This window comes from Hyla sarda, chromosome 6, assembly GCF_029499605.1.
Source record: "Hyla sarda isolate aHylSar1 chromosome 6, aHylSar1.hap1, whole genome shotgun sequence".
Taxonomy (NCBI): Eukaryota; Metazoa; Chordata; class Amphibia; order Anura; family Hylidae; genus Hyla; species Hyla sarda.
In genome coordinates, this window is record NC_079194.1 from 104725051 (window position 1) to 104750092 (window position 25042).

General features: G+C 41.5%; 1 long non-coding RNA gene across 1 annotated transcript in view; it reads right to left on the bottom strand.

Moving 5' to 3' along the window:
• LOC130277582 (uncharacterized) overlaps positions 1 to 18502 on the bottom strand; it is a 126372-nt gene extending 107870 nt beyond the window's left edge. Inside the window, exons 1-2 of the long non-coding RNA XR_008845476.1 lie at positions 18425 to 18502; positions 18172 to 18324 (exon numbers count right to left, since the gene is read on the bottom strand). This is a non-coding gene — a long non-coding RNA (uncharacterized LOC130277582). The remainder of the gene's footprint in view (positions 1 to 18171; positions 18325 to 18424) is intronic.
• Between the last annotated feature and the right edge of the window lie 6540 nt (positions 18503 to 25042).

The following is a 25042-nucleotide window of genomic DNA, read 5'->3' on the forward strand; positions in this document are numbered from 1 at the left end:
CAATTTTATGGAACAGGAGGTGGGCCAGTCCTTGAACCTGTTGGTGTGTACAAAAGGGCACGGCAGCGCCGACGTGTGGAGCTGTAACTACGGTCATAGACAATACATGTCCTTTATGGCCCACTGGGTGAATGTGGTTCCTGCACAGCCACAACACCAACTTGGACAGGTCACGCCACTTCCGCCTTCTCACTCACAGGCCGTTGGTCCTGTGACAGTGTGCAACTCTGCCTCCTCAGCCTCCACTGCTCAAGTCTCAGTGCCCCTCCAGCACACCATGTGTGCAGTGCACAGCGGTGTCACGCTGTTCTTCACATGGTTTGCCTTGGCAAACTGTGTAACACAGGGGAGGAACTGCTAAAAGTCATTCAAATCATGGCTTAATCCATGAAAACTTGAAATGGGAACCATGGTGACCGACAACAGGAAGAACATATTGTGTGCACTGTGACAAGGAAGGCTGAGCCATACGCTCTGCATGGCACACGTGCTCAATCTGGTTGTCAAGCGTTCCTTAAGTGTTCCCCCATCTGCAAGACATCCTATCAACGGGAAGGAAACTTTGCATGCACTTCAGCCACTCGTACACCACAAAGCACACCCTCCTTGAGCTGCAGCATCAGAATGGCCTCCCCCAACATAGACTGATTTGGAACGTTTCCACACGTTGGAATTCCACCCTCCATATGTTGGACCGACTATACGAACAGAGAAATGCTATCACCGATTTTTTTATGATCCCAGCGGATAAGGGGACTCTCCTGTGTAACTTCAATGTCAACCAGTGGCAGCTCATACGTGACACCTGCCGTTTGCTCAGGCCCTTTGAGGAAGCCACATCATTAGTCAGTCGCCAGGATTATGGGATGAACGACATCATTCCACTGCTTTATCTACTACAACACGTGTTGGAAACTATGGCTGGTCAGGGAACTCGAGACGTGGCGCCCACAACTCACGTCCACATGAGTCCTGTGGGGGCTGAACTGGAGGAGGCGAAGGGGGGGGGGCACAGTGAAGCACAGTTTAGGTTTCACAAGATGGACGGTTTTTCTAGTCATCTGACAGGAGGAGACGGAGCAGCTAGGGTAGCTAGAGGTTTATGAAGAAGGCGAGACAGAGGACCCAGACACACCGTGGCAGTATGCAGTGGAGGCAGGGAGTCCCTCCGAGTCACTTGCACAAATGACATGATGCATACTCACATGCTTGTGTAGTGACTGCCGAATTGTCATCATTCCGCAGTGGGATGACTTCTGGCTCTCTACCTTATTGGACCCTTGCTACCGGCACAAAATAGGGGCCTTTTTCACACCCACTGAGAGGGAGGACAAAGTGAAATACTACACAGACATCCTACATAGTCAATTGGCCAATGCCTACCTACGCCATCGTCCATCCTCTTGCAGGTCTGACTCGGGGGGCCCTCTGCGCTCACCTTCCACTGCCATGGCTGCTGGGGAGGGGTGGGGTGGAAGGAGCAGTACCGGCTCCATCAGCAGCAGTCTGAGTTTACAGTCGCTGATGAGTAGCTTTCTTCACCCGCATAGTGAAGCAACTCATCTGCAGCAGGTAGACCTGGAGCAGGACCTGAACCAGCAGGTGATGGCATACCTTGATATGTCCGTGCCAACACACTTTGAAGATCCGCTGGACTTCTGGGTAGCCAAATATGATTTGTGGCCGCAACTAGCAGAGTTTGCCCTGGAAAAGCTGTCCTGTCCGGCCAGTAGTGTGCCATCAGAGCGGGTGTTTAGTGTGGCGGAAGCCATAGTTACCCCAAGGAGAACTCATCTGTCCATGAAAAATTTGGAGTGACTGACCTTTGTGAAGATGAATCAGGCATGGATCAGCCAGGATTTCTACCCACCAATGCCTGATGAGTTGATTAACTATGGTGCCACCAACACTTCACAAATATGGATAGTGGACAACATGTTTAAGGTGCTGCTCCCCAGTTACAGACATTCCTCGCCATCAGACCACAAGTAAGTATTGAGGATATGCATGAGCTAAAACTTTACATTTCTTAGATAAAATATATTTACTCTAATTTTTTTAAATCAAACAAAAGGAAAGGTGTGCAAAAAACACCATGTACCACCTACACCACCAAGTATTGATGTGATGCAAAGACCTATAAAAGGTGAAAGGGAACAACGGTCCACAGTGGGGGTAAAAACTTCCCCTGTAAGGCCCTACTCTCACTTTATTAATTCCCTTTTTGGCAAGTGGTACTCACCCTAAAAATGGCGGCCCCACACAGGAACCTCTCCCTATTTCCCCCTACAAACACTGCCCTTTCCCAGGGTTTTTTGGCGAAAATAGAGAGAGTTTCCTGTGTGGGGCCACCCTTTTTAGGTGAGTAACACTTGCCAAAAAGGGAATTAATAGGTCGAGAGTAGGGCTTTACAGGGGAAGTTTGTACCCCCACCAGTTACAATGGACCATATGTTGTTCTGTTCCACCTTTAATAGGTCCTTGCATCACATCAATACTTGGTTATGTAGGTGGCACATGTTTTTTTTGTTCACACCTTTCCTTTTGTTTGATTTAAAATATACTATTTGGGTCCATATATTGTATCCTAAGCATATTATTAAAGGTTAAGTTGTACATAATGCATATCCTCAATACTTACTTGTGCACACTAACACTTTTACAAAAGAGACCGTTTTCTTCTGCCTACCTGCCTCAGCTACTATTCTGATCCTGCCACCCGCCTGATGCCACACATCTGATGCCAAGTTCCCCTTTTTTCACCCACCTTCGTCACCGAGTACTGATATTGCAACCCACCACACCATTCTGTCACCAGGTCACTTTCAGGACTCCTGATGCTGCTGCTGCCACCTCTAGGCTGTCTTATTCTGCCACCATATGTTCTCCTCATGCTAATGCCAGCTCCAGGCTGTCTCATTCTGACACCATATGTTTTCCTCATGCTGCCGCCAACTCCAGGCATGTGTCATTAAGCCATTATATGGTCTCCTCATGTTGCCGCCAACTCCAGGCTGTGTCATTCAGCCACTATATGGTCTCCTCAGGCTTCCGGCCACCTCCAGGCTGTGTCATTCATCCACTGTATGCTGCTGCCAACTCCAGGCTGTATCATTCATCCACTGTATGCTGCTGCCAACTCCAGGCTGCGTCATTCAGCCACTATATGCTGCCACCATCTCCATGCTGTGTCATTCAGGCATTATATGGTCTCCTAATGCTGCTGCCACCTCCGCGCTGTGTCATTCAGGCACTCTATGGTCTCCTCATGTTGCTGGGACATTACCTACACATTTTTATGGCAGCACTATCTACTAAAAATCTTCAATTAAGATTTGAAAATGTATTTTTTAATTTTTGGAATTGTGAGGCCCTATGGTCTACTCATGCTGTTGTCACCTCCAGGCTGTGTCATTGTGCCACCATATGGTCTCCTTATGCTGTTGGCAATTTAGAGTAAACTGTAAACATTTTCATGTATCAAAAATCTTCAATCTTCAATCTGTCATTGTGCCACCATGTGACTCCTTGTTAGATTGGGTTTTGTGGTCATTCAGTATTAGTTCAAAGTAAACGCTGGGACTTTAAACTTGGGAATCTAATATGAATCTTACATTTTTTAAAATCGTTGTAATCTTTTCAAGACTGAGGCCCTATGGTCGTTGACGTCATATATTACCTGTGGAATTACCACAAAAATCCAATAAAACAGCTTGGAGCCATAACAATGAACCATAACTGATCGAATGAAAGATTTGTACTTTCACAGTCAGGCAGGCTGAGAGGCAGGGGCTGGAGCAGCTCCAGCTCGATGCTCACCAGAATGGGTAGTCAAAAATGTAAATAAATTCAAGTTAAATAAAAATTACATAAAAATCTGATGCCATATGGTTTCCCTGTTGCCACATCCAGACGCTCTGCAGCAGTGTTTTTAATAGTCATGCCTGTAATTTGCATGTCATACTGAATAACAGTATTATTTCACTAACTCAGCACACTCCCTATGTGTGTCAGGGCAAGGCAACATGTTCTACACCCCTATTGAGGCTATATGGTCTACTCATGCTTCCGCCACCTCCAGGCTGTGTCATTCAGCCACTATATGTCTCCTCATGCTGACACAAACTCCAGGCTGTGTCATTCAGGCACTATATGCTAACGACAACTCCACTCTGTGTCATTCAGCCACTATATGGTCTCCTCATGCTGCCGCCACCTCCACGCTGTGTCGTTTAGCCACTATATGTTCTCCTCATGCTGCCGCCACCTCTACGTTGTGTCAATCAAACACTATTTGTTCTCCTCATCCTGCCGCAAACTCCAGGCTGTGTCATTCAGGCACTATATGCTAACGAAAACTCCACGCTGTGTCATTCAGCCACTATATGTTCTCCTCATGCTGCCGCCACCTCAACGCTTAGTCGTTTAGCCACTATATGTTCTCCTCATGCTGCCGCCACCTCTACGTTGTGTCAATCAAACACTATTTGTTCTCCTCATTCTGCCGCAAACTCCAGGCTATGTCATTCAGCCACTATAGGGTCTCCTCATGCTTCTGCCACCTCCAGGCTGTGTAATTTAGCCACTATATGGTCTCCTCATGCTTCCGCCATCTCCACACTGTCTTATTCAGCCACTATATGTTCTCCTCATGCTGCCGCCACCTCCATGCTGTGTCATTCAGCCACTATATGTTCTCCTTATGCTGCCGCCACCTCCACACTGTGTCATTCAGCCACTATATGTTGTCGCAAACTCCAGGCTATGTCTTTCAGCCACACTATGCTTCCCCAACTCCAAGCTGTATCATTCAGCCACTATGTGTTCTCATCATGCTGCTGCCAACTCCAGGCTGCGTCATTCAGCCATTATATGTTCTCCTAATGCTGCCGCCACCTCCACGCTGTGTCACTCAGCCACTATTGGCCTCCTCATACTGATGCCACCTCCAGGCTCCGTCATTGTGCCTCTCTGCGACAGTGATTCTAATAGCAACACCTCTGATCTGCATGTCATACTGAATAGCAGTATTATTTCACTAACTCAGAACACACCCTATATGTGTTACAGCAAAGCAAAGTGTTCTACACCCCTTTTGAGGCTCTCTGTAGGCCAGAAATAGCCATTTTTATTAACGATTCACCGCAAATAAATTCAGACCGAACCAATTTTTGGGGGAAAATTTGGTTAATCGGCCGAATCAAATAAAAAAAAAAAAATCATTCATCTCTAATATGGATGTTAGGGAAACAGCTCCCATTGTTTATGAGGTGTGTCTGGCTTTTGAGTTCTTACTTGAGGTGGTTATCCTGCAAAATGTTTTTGTTTTTAGAGAGACAAACAGGCTGTTTGTTATATATATATATATATATATATATATATATTTTTTTTTTTTTTATATGTATATACACACAGTCACGGCCGTAAATGTTGATACCCCTGAAATTTTTCAAGAAAATGAAGGATTTCTCACAAAAAAGGATTACAGTAACACATGTTTTGCTATACACATATTTATTCCCTTCGTGTGTATTGGAACTAAACCAAAAAAGTGAGGAAAGAAAGCAAATTGGACATACCAAACTCCAAAAATGGGCTGGACAAAATTATTGGCACCCTTAAAGGAAATCTCTCATCAGAATCACTCGCACTAAACCTGTTACACAGGCTTGTAGTGCGGGTGATCCTGATTAAAACGCTCCTTACCTGGTTAAAATTGGTTCAGCGGTTCTTCAGATATCTATATTTTTAGTTTTCTGTTATTCCCTGGCTTGGGACTCAGTGGGAGGTGTTATCATCTGGGACTCGGCCACACGTCATTATAGCTGGGCGGAGCTGCGTCCGGCTCATGAATATTCATGAACTTATCCTCACGGCCCTCCCCACCAGACCAAGAAAAAGGAGTTAGACTACGAGGATAAGTTCATGAATATTCATGAGCCGGGCGGCAGCTCCGCCCAGCTAGAATGACGTGTGGCCGAGTCCCAGATGATAGCCAGGGAATAACAAAAAAAACTAAAAATATAGATATCTTAAGAAGCGCTGAACCATTTTTAACCAGGTAAGAAGCGTTTTAATCAGGATCACCCGCACTACAAGCCTGTGTAACAGGTTTAGTGCGGGTGATTCTGATGACAGATTTCCTTTAACTTAATATTTGGTTGCACACCCTTTGGAAAAAATAACTAAAATCAGTCGTTGCCTTTTCCCAACAGCAATTTTAAGATCTCTCCACATGTGTTCAATGGGATTTATTTCTGGACTCATTTCTGGCCACTTCAGAAATCTCCATCGCTTTGTTGCCATTCATTTCTGGGTGCTTTTTGACGTATGTTTGGGGTCATTGTCCTGCTGGAAGACCCAAGATCTCAGATACAAACCCAGCTTTCTGACACTGTACAGTGTGTACTTGTACAATGCGACCCAAAATCTGTTGGTAATCCTCAGATTTCATGATGCCTTGCACACATTCAAGGCACCCAGTGCCAAAGGCAGCAAAACAGCGCCAAAATATCATTGAACCTCCACCATATTTCACTGTAGGTACTGTGTTCTTTTCTTTGTAGACCTCATTCCATTTTCAGTAAACAGTAGAATGATGTGCTTTACCAAAAAGCTCTATCTTGGTTTCATCTGTCCACAAGATGTTTTCCCGGAAGGATTTTGGCTTACTCACGTTCATTTTGGCAAAATGTAGTCTTGCTTTTTTATGTCTCTGTGTCAGCAGTGGGGTCCTACTGGGTCTCCTGCCATAGCATTTAATTTAATTTCAATGTCGACAAATAGTTCGCGCTGACACTGATGCTCCCTGAGCCTGTAGGACAGCTTGAATATATTTGGAACTTGTTTGGGGCTGCTTATCCACCCTCTGGACTATCCTGCGTTGACACCTTTCATCAATTTTTATCTTCTGCCCACACCCAGGGAGATTAGCTACAGTGCCATGGGTTGCTTACTCCTTGATAATGTTGCGCACTGTGGACAAAGGCAAATCTAGATCTCTGGAGATGGATTTGTAACCTTTAGATTGTTGATATTTTTCCACAATTTTGGTTCTCAAGTCCTCAGACAGTTCTCTTCTACTTTTTCTGTTGTCCAGTCTTAATGTGGCACACACAGGAACACAATGTAAAGACTAAGTGAACTTCTCTCATTTTTATCTGCTTTCAGGTGTGATTTTTATGTTGCCCACACCTTTTACTTGCCCCAGATGAGTTTAAAGGAGCCTCACATGCTTGAAACAATCTTATTTTTCCACAATTTTGAAAGGGTGCCAATAATTTTGTCCAGCCCATTTTTGGAGTTTGGTGTGACATTATGTCTAACTTTCTTGGTTTAGTTCCAATACACACAAAGGGAATAAACATGTGTATAGCAAAACATGTGTTACTGCAATCCTTTTCTGTGAGAAATGTTCTTGAAAAATTTCAGGGGTGCCAACATTTAGGGCCATGACTAAACATATCTTCTACACTCTCCTGCTGCCTCCCATTACACTGCTCCCAATCTCCAGTGTTCTCTTCTTCCAGCTGCTGGGCCCCAATATGTCAATTGCTGCTCAGCCCTGGACTTAGTCATGTTCCTCTTCCTGGTTCTGGGGTCACATAGCCTCTCAGCCAATTGTCTAAGGTAGGACACCATTGTGGCTTGTGTTTGAATATTGGGCCCGAGTACCTGGAAGAGGAAAGCACAGGAGACCAGGAGCAGCATTACCAATTGATGGATTTGGCCCAGTCGCAGACTCAGCTATTCTTCTGGGGTTACATTGCTGCCCAGTTAATTAATGGCTGAGGAAGGACGGACACTGTTACTGCCAGTGATTGGCTGAGCAGCAATTGACATATTGGGCCCCAGCACCTAGAGGAGGAGAGCAATGGAGAATAGGAGCAGTTGAGTGTGAGGTTTGTATATATATATATATATATATATATATATATTATTATTTTTTAAATAAATAATAGCAGATTGCCTGGCATATTTCAGGGATGATGTGGCACAGTAAGTGATAAGGGGGCAATTGTACTGGCACAGGGGGAATCAAGGGGAAGGTGATGATGTGGCACAGGGAATAATAAAGGGGGGGGGGGGGTGATATAGCACAGGGCTGCCAATTGTCTGAATGGCATTTTAACAGTATTTCTATTTGATTCAACAGTACTACCCACCAAACTACTGTACCATCCAGGTTTGTCCTTCATTTTAGCTTAGATAATGGATAAAGGTGCCCATACACTTTAGTCAAAAGTTGGCTGAACCCACTTGACAATCAGGAATGTTGAATTTCAACAGTTGCATTATAATAAAATATTGTTGTTTTGTCTTAATTAATTTCTCCCCTTCATATTTTGAAGTAAATTATTGTATACATCTTCATTCTATGTTCTCTAATCATAAACCACATTTGCCATTCTGAAAAAAAGTATTTTCTTTCTTTTTTTTTTTTTTCCATCAAAATGCCAAGCTAACCTTTCACACATCTTGTTCGAAGTTTGTCAGGTGCTAAAAATGTTCTGAAATGTGTGACATAACATGTGTTCTTTACCTGTAGGGCAATCTCAGGAGGATGTGTAATATCTTATAGTTTTAGACAAGTCAAAGAAGCAGTCTGCAAATACTAAAAGGGGTTTTCCATGGAGAAAAAAAAAATGCTCATACTGCCTTTAAAATAAAAAATAAAGCATACTTACCAGTCCGATCCCTTTTGAATGTGTTCCTGCTGGTTATCGCTTCCTGGTGACATGCCAACATGCAGAAAAATGTGAATTCAGCCAATGACTGGTGTTACCTGTGGCAAGTGATTTGCTGAACAGGCATTTCCTGAATGTTGGCACATCACCAGGAAGCAATGGGAGTGGGATACAGGATCAGCTAGATAAGTATCATTCATAATACTTAAAGGGGTACTCTAGTGGATTTTTTTTTAAATCAACTGATGCCAGAAAGTTAAACAGATTTTTAAATTACTTCTATTAAAAAAAATCTTAATCCTTCCAGTACTTATTGGCGGCTGTATACTACAGAGGAAATTCTTTTCTGTCACGACTACAGTGCTCTCTAATGACACCTCTGTCCATTTTAGGAACTGTCCAGAGCAGGAGAAAATCCCCATAGCAAACATATGCTGCTCTGGACAGTTCCTAAAATGGACAGAAGTGTCAGCAGAGAGCACTGTGGCTGTGACAGAAGAGAAATCCCAAAAGAAAAAAAAACTCCTCTGTAGAATACAGCCGTCAATAAGTACTTGAAGGATTAAGAATTTTTAATAGAAGTAATTTACAAATCTGTTTAACTTTCTGGCACCAGTTGATTTAAAAAAAATTAAAATAAAGTTTTCCACCGGAGTACCCCTTTAAGAAATGAAGCTATTATTTGCACATCTAGTAACATAGTAACATAGTTCATGAGGTTGAAAAAAGACCAGAGTCCATCAAGTTCAACCTATAACCCTAATGAGCCCCTACTGAGTTGATCCAGAGAAAGGCAAAAAACCCTCATACTAGAGGTAAAAATTCCTTACCAACTTGTATCTGTAATACAAGCCCCTAAGATACAGTGTGCCATCACTAGGCTGTCCATAAAGAAACAGCTCCACTGTTGTCCATAGGCTGTGGCTGCTATTGCAGCTCAGCACTACTTAACAAAAAGTGAGGTGCAGACACTGCCCTGGTATTGCAGCCAGGAGTGCTGCTGTTTCTCAAGCAGAACATTTGTTTTCTAAACTTGCAATTCCACCTTTGATAGCCCATAGAACCAAGATAATGCTAAATGTCACTGTTAAACAACAACAAAAAATGTGGTCTCAAATGGCTGGAGGTGCTCAACCCCAAATGCGGTTGTGCATTTATACTGGGGGAGCAGATCCTGCCCTTGTAGTCCGTTGCTAGGGGCGATCCCCAGCATAAAAATGCATACAATGGAGGATGCCTGCAGCGGACTACAAGTACCACAATGGTTTTCTACACCAGATAGATGGTGTGGATGTGTAACAATTAGAATAATACAATACAGGAATTTAGGTGCACTACTGTGGTTGATGTATACAATGACATTGGCTATCCCTCAACACTGATGTTAAAATTGAGACATTCGCCAGTGTATCCTTATATGAAGGGCATACCAGAGCCCGCACACCAACGCTAAGGTTTCTCAAATGGCACGGGACCTAACGCTAACCTACCTGTACGTGATAAGCAAAACAGGGGCCAGTGGGCAATTACGGCAGCATTAGGCCGACTCACAGCCTCCTCCCAGGTACCCTCCAGCGTGGCTAAATGTCACTGTTAGATGGTTTCCACCCATTTTGCAAGGGCTGTGACCTTCAACAGAAGTTTTTAAATTTTGGATACCACCTTTAGCACCACAGGAAGAGACAGATCTGCTGCACATTTGTCAGCTACACATCCATGATGCAAATCTCCCATGCCACTACACCCCAACGGTGCTCTATTAGAATTTGATCAGGTTACTGTGTAGTCGAGCGACCTCATTGTCATGTATGAGATGATGATCTTTGTGACACGGTGCCTTATCCTGGCGGAAGTATTCATCAGAAGATGGAGTCACTGTTTTTGTAAAGGGACGGACATGGCAGCAATAATACTCAGGTAAGCTGTTGTCTTTAAATGATGCTCAGTTGGTACTGATGGGCCTTAATGTGTGCCAAGAAAATGCCCCCCACACCACCACCAGCCGGAACCGTTAATACAAGGCAAGATGGACCCATGCTTTCATCTTGTTTACATGCCATCTGAATGTCACAGTTGGAATCCAGACTCATCAGACCAGACAATGTTCTTCCCGTTTTCCATCGTCCAAATTTGGTGAGCCTGTGCGAAGTGTAGCCTCGTTTTCCTGTTCTTAGCTGACAGGGGTGACATGTGGTTTGGTCTTCTGTTGCTGTAGCCCATTAGATCTGTTGTTGAGTTCAGAGATGGTATTCTGCTTACCTTGGATTTAAATGGGTATTTAAATTACTGTTGCCTTTCTGTCATCTCAAACCAGTCTGCCCATTCTCATCTGACCTCTGAGCTCAACAAGGCATTTCCCTCCCCACAATTTCAGTTAACTTAATATTTTCTCTTTTTTCAGACCGTTATTTTTAAACCTTAGATATTGTTGCATGTGAAAATCCTAGAAGATCGGCAGTTTCTGAAATACATAGACCGGCTCTTCTTGTACTAACAAACATGCCACATTCAAAGACACTAAAATTCCCTTTCTTCCTAATTCTGATGCTCGCTTGATCAAGTTGTCTTCACCACTTCTACATGCCTAAATGGATTGAGTTGCTACCATGTGATTGACTGATAAGCTATTTATGTTAACAAGCAATTGAACAGGTATATCTAAGTAGCCAGTGAGTGTATGTACCTCCAAATTATGCCATTAAAAAGTAACAATTGTCCCACAAAAAGCAAGTAATTTTTGTAAACAAAATTTTTTACAGCTTTTGTAATAACTAAGGAGTTGATATTGAAATAAATACAAAATGTTAACCTATTTTTTCATCATTACACTGCTGCCATATCTGCGTGTGCCTGTATTTCCCTAAATAACGCCTCATGGCTGACAGGTATAACCAATAAAAGTGGGTTAAATATCTGCATCAAATATACTGGTCTAGTGCCAAAGTTCAACAGTAACACCTACAACATACACCGGACACAAATTATGGAAAAACTGAACACATCTTTATTAGAAATTCATATAAAAACACTTAAAAAGGACAAAAACACAGCCAGACAAACACAGATGAATGTGAGGTGTAGTACAAAAAGATAAAGTGCATACAATAGCAAGTTAATCCTAACAGGGCCGCCAGTGTATATAACCCAGACAGTATTGCTCAATCAAAGCACTAAATGTCTTAACCCCTTAAGGACTCAGCCCATTTTGGCCTTAAGGACTCAGACAATTTAATTTTTACGTTTTCATTTTTTTCTCCTCGCCTTCTAAAAATCATAACTCTTTTATATTTTCATCCACAGACTAGTATGAGGGCTTGTTTTTTGCGCGACCAGTTGTCCTTTGTAATGACATCACTCATTATATCATAAAATGTATGGCGCAACCAAAAAACACTATTTTTGTGGGGAAATTAAAACGAAAAATGCAATTTTGCTAATTTTGAAAGGTTTCGTTTTCACGCCGTACAATTTATGGTAAAAATGACGTGTGTTCTTTATTCTGAGGGTCAATACGATTAAAATGATACCCATTATTACATACTTTTCTATTATTGTTGCGCTTAAAAAAAAATCACAAACTTTTTAACCAAATTAGTACGTTTATAATCCCTTTATTTTGATGACCTCTAACTTTTTTATTTTTCCGTATAAGCGGCGGTATGGGGGCTCATGTTTTGCACCATGATCTGTACTTTTTTTTTTGATACCACATTTGCATATGAAAAACTTTTAATTAATTTTTTATAATTTTTTTTTTAATAAAATGCATTACAAAAGTAGGAATTTTGGACTTTTATTTTTTTTTTCGTTCAAGCCGTTCACCGTACGGGATCATTAACATTTTATTTTAATAGTTCGGACATTTACGCACGCGGCGATACCAAATATGTCTATAAAAAAATTTTTTTACGCTTTTTGGGGGGTAAAATAGGAAAAAACGAACATTTTACTTTTTTATTGGGGGAGGGGATTTTTCACTTATTTTTTACTTTTACTTTTACATTTTTTTAAATTTTTTTTTACACTTGAATAGTCCCCATAGGGGACTATTCATAGCAATACCATGATTGCTAATACTGATCTGTTCTATGTATAGGACATAGAACAGATCAGTATTATCGGTCATCTCCTGCTCTGGTCTGCTCAATCACAGACCAGAGCAGGAGACGCCGAGAGCCGCACGGAGGAAGGAGAGGGGACCTCCGTGCGGCGTTATGAATGATCGGATCCCCGCAGCAGTGCTGCGGGCGTTCCGATCATTCATTCAAATCGCGAACTGCCGCAGATGCCGGGATCTGTATTGATCCCGGCACCTGAGGGGTTAATGGCGGACGCCCGCGAGATCGCGGGCGTCGGCCATTGCCGGCGGGTCCCTGGCTGCGATCAGCAGCCGGGATCAGCCGCGCATGACACGGGCATCGCTCCGATGCCCGCGGTTATGCATAGGACGTAAATGTACGTCCTGGTGCGTTAAGTACCACCTCACCAGGACGTACATTTACGTCCTGCGTCCTTAAGGGGTTAAAGAGAAAAAATGCAAAGGATCATAGTCACAAAAGGTATGGAAGTGCTGAGATTGCATGTAGAATTTTTTTTTTTTGATAGTGTGTGTGTGTGTTTAACTTTTTTTTTCCGCTTTTTTTCAAATTTTTTATGTAGTACTACTACTCCCAGTATGGAACAAGAATGTTCCATGATGGGAGTAGTAGTACCTGAACTATAGACATATCACCCCGGGTGTCAGTCTGACACCCGATGCGATTGTCCATAATATAGCAGCAATGTGGCTCTATACAGCGCTCCCATCTCTGCTCTATTCACATCACTGGCCATTCATATTTTCCGCCCAGAGCTGTGATTGGTCAGATGGTTGAAGCCAATCACAGCTCTGAGGAAAAGATGAATGAATGAGTGGCCGGCCCGGAGTATAGTGCAGAGCAGGGATGCAAGCGATGTATACAGCCGCTCTGCATCTCTGCTATAGACAGGACGATCACAGCGGGTGTCAGTAGTGACACCCGCTCGGATGTGTCCTTTAGCAGGCACTACTACTCCCAACATGGAGCACACTCTGCTCCATGCTGGGAGCTGTAGCACCTGCATTAATAGACAGATCGCAGCAAGTGTAACTTCTGACAACCACTGTGATCTGTCTATTAATGCAGGTACTACAGCTCCCAGCATGGAGCAGAGTGTACTCCATGTTGGGAGTAGTAGTACTTGTAGTTAAGGAAAGATCACTGCGGGTATCACTCCTGCCACCCGCTGTGATGCTCCTGTATAATGTATAGATGCAGCGGCCGCTCTCCTATGGTCCCCTGCACGCCGTATATATACACATGTATATGGCTGGAACCATCTGGCCAATCACAGTTCTGCGGGAAATATGAATATGTGTATATATACGTGAGTGCAGGGGACCATAGAAGAACGGCCACCGCATCTATACATTATACAGGAGGATCGCAACAGGCGATCTGTCAGTAAGTACAGGTAACTACTACTCCCATCATGGAACAGTGTGTTCCATGCTGGGAGTAGTAGTACTACCTAAAAAATGTTTTTAAAAAAAATGAAAAACACGCACACATTACATTTTTATAATTGTCGGCTACATTTTTAGTGCTTTACCCACTCACATAAATTGATCCCTGTTTAAAAATTTATAAACATTTCATAATAAAAAAGATAAATTTCGTTAGGTACAATTTTTTCCATCACTACTGTATCTTTTTTATTAATTTTTTTATGGTACCCTACGAAATTTTAATAAAAAAAAGGTATCTCCATCATTTTTTTGGGATCGCTAAAGTCCAAAAAAGAATAAAAAAACGTCTGCAAAAACGCAAAATTTAAAACCAACATGGCGTTTTTCTTGGCGTTTTTGCTCTCCCATAGGCTTCTATGGGATGAAAACGCCATGATTTCAGGGCAAACAACGCCAAACTAGGTTTTGACAGGCGTTTTGAAAATGCAGCCTCTGAGCCCGAAATTGCTGAAAAACGCCAAAAGGATTAAAAAAACGCCAAACTGAAAAACGCCAAGTTAATCTGGCATTTTGCAGTTTACCATTGACTTGCAGCTAACATCTAAACGCAGCGTTTTTTCACAGAAAAAACTCCATGCGGGAAAATTTTTTGACGGCGTTTTTACAAAAAGACCCTCAGTGGAGTTCCAGCCTTAAACATACCCTCACAATTCACCAGCACCCCAATGCTGTTTCACTATTAGGCTTCCTCAGGGAGTCATTGTACTTATGGTTTACAAAGTATATATATATATATATATATATATATATATATATATATATATATATATATATATATGTTTATTCAGCCAATAGAGAACGAGGTATATAATTAACCCCTTAAGGACACAGCCCATTTTGACCTTTAAGACCCAGCCGTTTTTTGCAAATCTGACCTCTGTCACTTTAAAGGGGTACTCTGGTGGAAAACTTTTCTTTTTAAATGAACTGGTGCCAGAAAGTTAAACAGATTTGTAAATGACTTCTATTAAAAAAATCTTAATCCGTTCAGTACTTTGTAGCAGCTGTTTGCTACAGAGGACAATCTTTATTTTTTTAATTATTTTTTGTGTTGTCCACAGTGCTCTCTGCTGACAGGAACTGTCCAGAGCAGGAGAAAATCCCCATAGAAAACCTATGCTACTCTGGACAGTTCCTGACACGGACAGAGGTGTCAGCAGAGAGCACTGTGGACAACAAAAAAGAAATTCAAAAAGTAAAGAATTTCCTCTGTAGCATACAGCTGCTAAAAAGTACTAAAAGGATTAAGATTTTTTTAATAGAAGAAATTTACAAATCTGTTTAACTTTCTGGCACCAGCAAATGGCTGTCTGGGCCTGCTGGAAGTGTTAGTTTTGCAACAGCTGGAGGCACGCAATGACAACTCTTAGCATGCCCAGACACCGTTTGCAGCCGGGCATGCTGGAGTTGTAGTTTTGCAACATCTGGAGGACTACAGTTTGGAGACCACTGTGTAGTGGTTTCTAAACTGTGTTCCTCCAGATCTTGCAAAACTACAACTCCCGGCATGCCCAGACAGGCATTGGCTGCCTGGGCATGCTGGGAGTTGTAGTTTTGCAACATCTAGAGGACAACAATTTAGAAACCACTGCACAGTGGTCTCCAAACTGTGGTCTTCCAGATGTTGCAAAACTGTCTGGACATGCTGGGAGTTGTAGTTTTGCAACTTGTAAGGGGGAGGGCACTTACCCCTCTCATTGTGGAATGCCGCTGCCGGACCTCTGGACACCTGCAGCTCCCATTGATCCTGCCGCATACCCGCCGAACCCGCCGAACCCGTCGCGCACCCACAACACACCCGCCAGCACTGCACACCCGATCGCTGATTGGGTTAATCAAATGGAGTCTCAGGCAGTCGGGCGCAAGATGTCTCCCGCCAGACACCCCGGGGCTTTAGCTAATTAACCCAATCAGCGCCGCGGGAGTGAGCATTTAATGAACGCCGCCTATTAACGGTGGAATGCACGAAAGTATCGCATCATCCGCCGTATAAAGGCGGTGTTCTGCTTGAAGGGGATAAACAACTTAAAAAAGTTACCTGTGTTTGAGTGGACTCGATGGTGGCCACCATCTTCGTTCGGTCTGCGCATGCGCAATGACATCATCCCGTATGTCCCAGGTAACTCACGCATGAACAGAGCAAATTCAATTATAAAGCCCAGAGCCAGGATAAGAATTGGTGCGCACGCGAACTAAGTGAGAACAGCTGTGCAAAGTTCAAAGAGACATAATATAGAAACCATGCGCGCGCATACTCTAGTGCAGCGCTGGTCACACATGAAAGGTATAGGGACAGCTGTAATGAGTTGACAATGTGACTAGCATTAAATCAGTATTAAATGAAGAAGCAGACTAATAGATAAGTATATGGAGACAGAGGGGCATAGGGAACACTAATAATGGTGAATGCACCTAGAATCCACATTGTGCCAAAAATCTAGACATATGGACAATAATGTATGATAGGCAGAAACAGACCAACAAAATGTGAATATATATAAAATTCCATATAGGAGTGTAGAAAAAAATACGGTCAATATGTGTTAGAATAAGCAGTGTTACAAAAACATTGCTATGTGTAAAATGCATAATAACAAAAATGTGTGTACACTACAGTATAACTGTACAAATACATCATGTGTTCAAAAATACAAATCAGTTTATTAAAAGCCCATATCACATAAAAATAGCAACATTACTAAAATGATATATACTTATAGAGAGGTCTTAAACGACCCAGAATCTGGTGGCCCTTAAGCCAGATTAAAAAAGGATCTGGTACACTTATAATCACAAATGGTACTGTAAAACGTATGAAATAGCCGCTGATCCTACTTAACTACTCAGAGCTCTCATAGGAAGGGGACAATACTATTGTTTTCATTCAGGCCCGAGGGAGTTGTGGTTTTTAATTTGAAAATCCACTTTATCTCCTTCTGGGCCAGAATTCTCTTCCAATTAAGAATTGTATAGCAGTCATTCCATCAGAGTGTCTTATTGATATATATATAAAGATTGTACATCACAGGTTACTAGTGTTAAGCACGAATATTCGTAATGCTAATTTTTATTGCGAATATTGTCACTTTGCGATTTTGCAAACATTTTGAATATAGTGCTATATATTCGTAATGACTAATATTTGTTTTTTGCATATGCAAATTTTTATGCACATTTTCCATGCAAATTTTCGCATGGAAAAAAAGTGAACGAACATAGCAAATATGCGAACATATGATGAATGATCATCAATATATTTGCGAAATATCGCAAATTCGAATATGGCCCCTGCTGCTCATCACGACAGGTTACCAACATTGTCTCTTCACCAAGCTGAATATAGCTCAATCGCTTCAAGATGTCCGTGGTGTCCTTAATATGTGAAGGCAATGATTCAACTATCGGTTTCAAAAAGAAGTCTACAAATTGGTTTAGAAAGGGAGTTGCTACCCGATACTATTGGCTGCCCCGGTTGATTATCAAGTTGTTTGTGGACTTTGAGCAAAAAGTACAGAGTTGCCACTGATGGAAATTCTGGTAGGAGACTGTTTAGTTGCTTTCTATTAATTAGTCCTTTACTCAGTGCCCTCTCCAGAATTTCAGCCAATTCCTGTTTGTAGCCTACAAGGGGATTGAAAGTAAGTCGTTTGTAACAAAGGCCTTCCCTTAATTGTCTATGCGCTTCTCATTCGTACATAGATCTGGGCCAGAGGACGACATTGCCACCCTTATCAGAGTGTTTGAGGACAATGTCGTCCATCCGGCCAGGGTCCATCAGTGCACTCCGCTGTTTACCAGTAAGGTTATCATACGATCTATTATTGGGGATTTTTTCCAATTCGGACGTTACTAGTTTTACAAAAATATCAATGTTGGGATACAGTGATAATTGAGGAAAGTACTTGGAAGGTAAAAGAACGTGCTTTGGAAACATACCTGTGTGGTCCGACTCCTGCTCACCAAGAAGATCTTGTAATGCTTGAACTGCTTCAATTTCACCAGATGTATCAAAAGGTGTATATGTTTGTGATGAGTGAAATATCTTTTTAAAAACTATTTTCCTCGCAAATAGCTGGAGGTCTTTTACTGCTGTAAAACAGTGAAAAGAAGCGGCAGGTGAAAAAGTTAGACCTAAACTCAAGACTTATTAATGCTCAGGGGTAAGAACTGTACTGGACAGGTAAATTACCTTCCGAGTTGTAGTGTTGCTCCTGGTATTCACTGCTTCATTTCTCTCTCTTGTGTTGGTCTTGTTTCGATAGTTTCCTATTTTCCCTTCATACTGAATATCGACGTGCAGGATGAGGCAATGGATTCAACCCCTGTTGAGGCAGATGAGGAGACAGAGGGTGATCTATTGCGTCTCTCTCTTCTCCCTTGTTTCCATTTATAAACCTTATTCATGAAGGCATCATTTGAGTCTCTCAAATGTATTGATTTCACTAATTTGATTTGTTTTGCCCAAATCACTTGTGCATCCTCAAGTTCTTGCTTAAAGGGGTACTCCGGTGAAATCCTTTTTTCATTTAAATCAACTGGTGGCAGAAAGTTAAACATATTTGTAAATTACTAAAAGTAAAAAAGAAACAACAGTGGCACCGATACCTTAGGCCTCCTAAGACCACGAGATGGAGACGGCGTCCCGCTAGTCTGGAAATCCACCCTGGCAACGGAGGTGCTAGGACAATAAAGACTGTAGTCACCAAATAGCAGTAAATGAAGAAAAAAGGTGTCCTGCACTCACCGCTTCAGTCCAGGTAATCCTGCTCCCATCTCGGGTCACGACTCGAACACGGAGGACATGGGTAGTGGAGCGCTCAGAGGCGACTGCCGGTGGTTTCACGCATAGGAATGCGCTTCATCCGGCCTCGTTAACGTCATCGCGCTGTGCGAATTATAAAGGTGCAGCTGGTGAGTCACGTGATTCCAGGTGAACTCTCACCCCGTGTTGCATTAAGAAATGAACGGAACAAAAACCACACAAGGAAGCAAAAAGCAAGTTAGGTAAGTACATCAATACTAATAGACCTAGAACTGCCCTGAACAAAGAGAAATTTATAAAAAAAGGGGAAAAATCTAGTTTATCATTTAACCCTAACGGCTCCTGCGCGTCAAGGCGCAATATCCATCGCGCCTCAGCTCGCAGGAGCAGACGGCGTCTATCTCCTCCAGAAGGGTGACAAGGGATTGTTTCAAGACCTCCAAATTTTAACGTGGTGCAATTTCCACCATGTATGGATTGCATATGCTGAACAAATCTTGGGGATCCGCCTCCTTTTCGAACTGAGTACATATGCTCTCGTACTCGGGCCCGGAGCTGTCTCTCAGTTTTTCCAATATAAAAGAATTGGAAACTACAAAATAAAAAATATACAACAAAGGTGCTCCGGCAGGTGATGAGGTGTTTTATTTCAAAAACATAACTCCCTAGTTTAATAGAAATCGCATTGATGTTATGAGGGCATTGAGGACAGAAACTGCACTTCTTATTCCCTTTCGGGGCTATACCAGACAACCAAGTCTCCTTGGGATGTGCTTCTCTATTCAACTTCTGACCCTTCAATAAGTCAGCGATCTTCTTGTTTTTTCTGAAGGTCACTATAGGTCTATTCTGGGCTGTATTCACAATGTCTGGATCTGCCATAAGTAGATGCCAGTTCTTGGTGATGGCAGATTTAATTACATGATTCAAAGGGCTGTTTTTAAAAGCAAACATAAATCTTGAATTCTGTTCAGTAGTAGACTGAAAATCTTTTTTCTTATTTTTTGAATCTATAAGTAAGTCCTCTCTGTTTTTAGTTGCAGCTCTCCTGTAAGCTCGTGCCAATACTTCATTAGGATACTGTCGCTGTCTAAAGCGTGTAAGTAAGTGTCCTGCTTGTTCCTCATAATCAGACTGCTTGCTATTATTTCTTTTTAGACGTAGAAGCTGGCTATACGGAATAGAATTTTTAGTTTCGATAGGGTGGGAGCTCTTATAGTGCAAAAGAGCATTTCTTGCCACTTCTTTCCTATAGCCTCGTGCCAGAAGCTGGTTATTCTCCATCTGCTCCTGCGAGCTGAGGCGCGATGGATATTGTGCCTTGACGTGCAGGGGCCGTTAGGGTTAAATGATAAACTAGATTTTTCCCCTTTTTTATAAATTTCTCTTTGTTCAGGGCAGTTCTAGGTCTATTAGTATTGATGTACTTACCTAACTTGCTTTTTGCTTCCTTATGTGGTTTTTGTTCCGTTCATTTCTTAATGCAACACGGGGTGAGAGTTCACCTGGAATCACGTGACTCACCAGTTGCACCTTTATAATTCGCACAGCGCGATGACGTTAACGAGGCCGGATGAAGCGCATTCCTATGCGTGAAACCGCCGGCAGTCGCCTCTGAGCGCTCCACTTCCCATGTCCTCCGTGTTCGAGTCGTGACCCGAGATGGGAGCAGGATTACCTGGACTGAAGCGGTGAGTGCAGGACACCTTTTTTCTTCATTTACTGATATTTGTAAATTACTTCTATTAAAAAATCCTAATCCTTCCAGTACTTATTAGCTGCTGAATGCTACAGAGGAAATTCCTTTATTTTTGGAACACTGATGACATCACGAGCACAGTGCTCTCTGCTGACATCTCTGTCCATTTTAGCAACAGTGCATAGCAGATGTATGCTAAGGGCAGCATGGTGGCTCAGTGGTTAGCACAGCGGCCTTGCAGTGCTGGGGACTTGGGTTCAAATCCCCCTAAGGACAACAATAAATAAAGAGTTATTATTATTATTATAATAACATCAGCAAAGAGCACTGTGCTCGTGATGTCATCAGAGAGCATTCCAAAAAGAAAAGAATTTCCTCTGTAGTATTCAGCAGCTAATGAGTACAGGAAGGATTAAGATTTTTTAATAAAAGTAATTTATAAATATGTTTAACTTTTTGCCACCAGTTGATTTAAAAGAAAAAAGGTAGTACCCCTTTAAAAGTAGAGAACTCATTATTCATCAAACTGGTAGTGATTTGACCCTCCGTCTTCTCAATCTGTGTTGCTAGTTCAGTTAGTACTTGAGTATTATACTCCATGATAATCATCACAAATGTTTGTGAGCAAATATTGCATGCTTCTTCCTATTTCTTCACATATACCTCATGTTCAAGGCTGGAGGAGGGGAATATTTGTACTCTGAGTCCACGTGGTATGAAATGCTTATGAAGGTAGTTCTCAAGTGAGGCCCGATTCCACCAGATATTCATTTAGTAGTGTAATAAATTCCTAGGTGTTTAAGCTCTATAATATTGCACTGATCCGGATCATCACTGGCTGTCATTTTGCCAGAGAATAAAAGATTTGCCTGCTCCAACCATGAAGCTTCCCATGCCTGAAAATCCATATTGGATTGTCCTTCTGTAAGAATACCTGAAATAATCATTATAACCCAAATTAGTGGGTTAAATATCTGCATCAAATATACTGGTCTAGTGTGAAAAGTTCAACGGTAACACTTACACCATACACCAGACACAAATTATGGAAAAACTGAACACATCTTTATTAGAAATTCATATAAAAACACTTAAAAAGGACAAAAAGACAGCCAGACAAACATTAATGAATGTGAGGTGTAGTACAAAAAGATAAAGTGCATACAATAGCAAGTTAATCCTAACAGGGCCGCCGGTGTATATAACCCAGACAGTATTGCTCAATCAAAGCACTAAATATCTTAAAGAGAAAAAATGCAAAGGATCATGGTCACAAAATGTATGAAAGTGCTGAGATTGCATGTGGAAATGGGAGAAATAGACCTCAGAGGAAAGTCATGTATACTTAACTAAGCCTCCAGTATAACTGGTATGTAGCACAACTCATTCTCCCAAACCCCACATGCCATAGCAGCATAACAATCCTTAAACATGCCCTCACAATTCGCCAGCAATCCAACGCCATTTCACCATTAGGCTTCCTCAGGGAGTCATTGTACTCATGGTTTACACATTATATATATATATATATATATATATATATATATATATATATATATATATGTGTTTATTCAGCCAATAGAGAGCGAGGTATAATTAAACAACACACAAGTTACCTGTGTGGTGGCTGTCGTCTTTGTGCGATCTGGTCATGCGCGATGACGCGGCACGTCAGCCGACGTAATCCCATAAGTCCCGGGTAACTCATGCATGCGCAGTGCAAATTCAATAATAAAGCGCAGAACCAGGATAAGAATTGGTGCGCACTGAGTGAGAAGAGCTGCGCAAAGTTCAAAGAGACATAATATAGAAACCATGCGCGCGCATACTCTGCAGAAATAGTGCAGCGCTGGTCACACATGAAAGGCAGAGGGACAGCTGTAAAGAGGTGACAATGTGACTAGTATTAAATAAGAGGCAGACTAATAGATAAGTATAAGGAGATAGAGGGATATATATATATATATATATATATATATATATATATATATATATACATATATATATATATATATATATATATATAAAGAACACTATCTAAACAAAAAGTGAGACGTGAATAATGTGCAAAGGAAAAGGTGCATAAATTATATCAACCCACACAAAAAATGAATAAATAAATAAATAAAGTGAATTAAAGGGCAAATAATGAATCATTATATGTCAGATAAATGTCATACATAGACAAGTGAATGAGAAGTGAAAAAAATTGTATAGACGTGTATCTAGACATATTAGTAATAATGGATGCTAGGCAGAAAAATGCCAACAAAATGTGAATATATATAAAATTCTATATATTTGAGTGTACAAAAAAAATATGGCCGAAATGTGTTAGAATAAGCAGTGTTACAAAAACATTGCTATGTGTAAAGTGCATAATAAAGTGTACACTACAGTTCCTAAAATGGACAGAGATGTCAGCAGAGAGCACTGTGGTCAGGATGCCAGCAGAGAGCACTGTGTTCCAAAAAGAAAATAATTTCCTCCGTAGTATCTAGCAGCTAATAAGTACTGGAAGAATTAAGATTAATAGAAGTCATTTACTAATCTTTTTAACCTTCTGGCACCAGTTGATATAAAAAATAAAAAGTTTTTCACCGGAGTACCCCTTTAAGGATACACTTTTCCTACTGAAAACCACAAGTCCCTGGGCCTGAATGAAAACAATGTCCCCTTCCTATGAGAGCTCTGAGTAGTTCACCAATTGTATTGTATGTTATTGGTTTATTGTACAGTGGTCCCTCAACATATGATATTAATTGGTTCCAGGAGAACCATCATATGTTGAAACCATCATATGTCGAGTACATATGTCTATGTAAAAATGGTAATTGGTTCTGGGGCCTCGGAACCATTGTATGTTGAATACATATCTCTATGGGAAACTGCCAATTGGTTCTGGGATGACCACTGTATGTGGAGTGTATGGGGAGTGTTTAACAAACCAGGGTGCCTCCAGCTGTTGCACAACTACTACTCCCAGCATGCATATACAGCCATTGACTGTCTGGGCATGCTGGGAGTTATAGTTTTGCAACAGCTGGAGGCACACTTGTGTGTATATGTATTGTATGTGATGTGTGACATCACATACAGTACTGTACAGTTCTTTAAATACCTTCAGGGGGGACAGAATGTCCTCATTACGATCCTGCCGACTACAGCTCTATAGGAAAGGAAGAGGAGGGCAGCCAGCAGCTCATTGGATGCCTGCAGCAAGATGCTCCAGGCTATTGGCTATGGCTGCACTGGAGGGGCGGGGTTTACACGGAGCTCACAGTGGAAGCCTGCGTGAGTTAGCAGGACAGCATGTGAGTAACAGGAGGCAGAATGGGGCACATGGGGCACATTAAACAACTATCTGTCAGTTGCTGAAGTTGTCTGCGCTGTCAGATAGCTGTTTGTACGATGGCCCCGACACACAGCAGCATCATATGTCAAGGCTGCCTTCAACATACGATGGGCTCTGAGAGGCCATCATATGTTGAAATGATCATATGTCGGGGCCATCATAAGTCGGGGGGGTCACTGTATTTAGGATCCGTTGAGTACTTTTTTTTATCATTTATATATGTGTATGGGTGTGTGTGTGCATGTGGGTAAACATATTCATGTGTTCATACAGGTTCAGTGGACGTGATCTGGAAGATGCTGCTTTTTCATACGTTTTACAGTACCATTTGTGATTATAAGTGTACAAGATGCTTTTTAAATCTGGCTTAAGGGCCACCAGATTCAGGGTCGTTTAAGACCTCTCTATAAGTATATATCATTTTAATAATATTTTTATGTGATATGGGCTTTTAATAAACTGATTTGTATTTTTTGAACACATGATGTATTGTACAATTATACTGTAGTGTACACACATTTTTGTTATGCATTTTACACATAGCAATGTTTTTATAACACTGCTTATTCTAACGCATACTGACTGTATATTTTTGTACACTCCTATATGGAATTTTATATATATTCACATTTTTTTGGTATGTTTCTGCATATCATACAGTTTTAATCATATGTCTAGATTTTTGGCACATTGTGGATTTTAGGTGCATTCACCATCATTAGTGTTCCCTATAAAAAAAATGTCACTTCCCATTCACTCGTCTATGTATGACATTTATCTGACATAATGATTCATTATTTGCCCTTTAATTCACTGGTGAAGGTAAACACTTATTTATTTATTTTTTTGTGTGGATTGATGTCATTTATGCACCTTTTCCTTTGCACATTATTCACACCTCACTTTTTCTTTATATGGTGATATATATATATATATATATATATATATATATATATATGTATATACCACTCTATCTCCATATACTTATCTA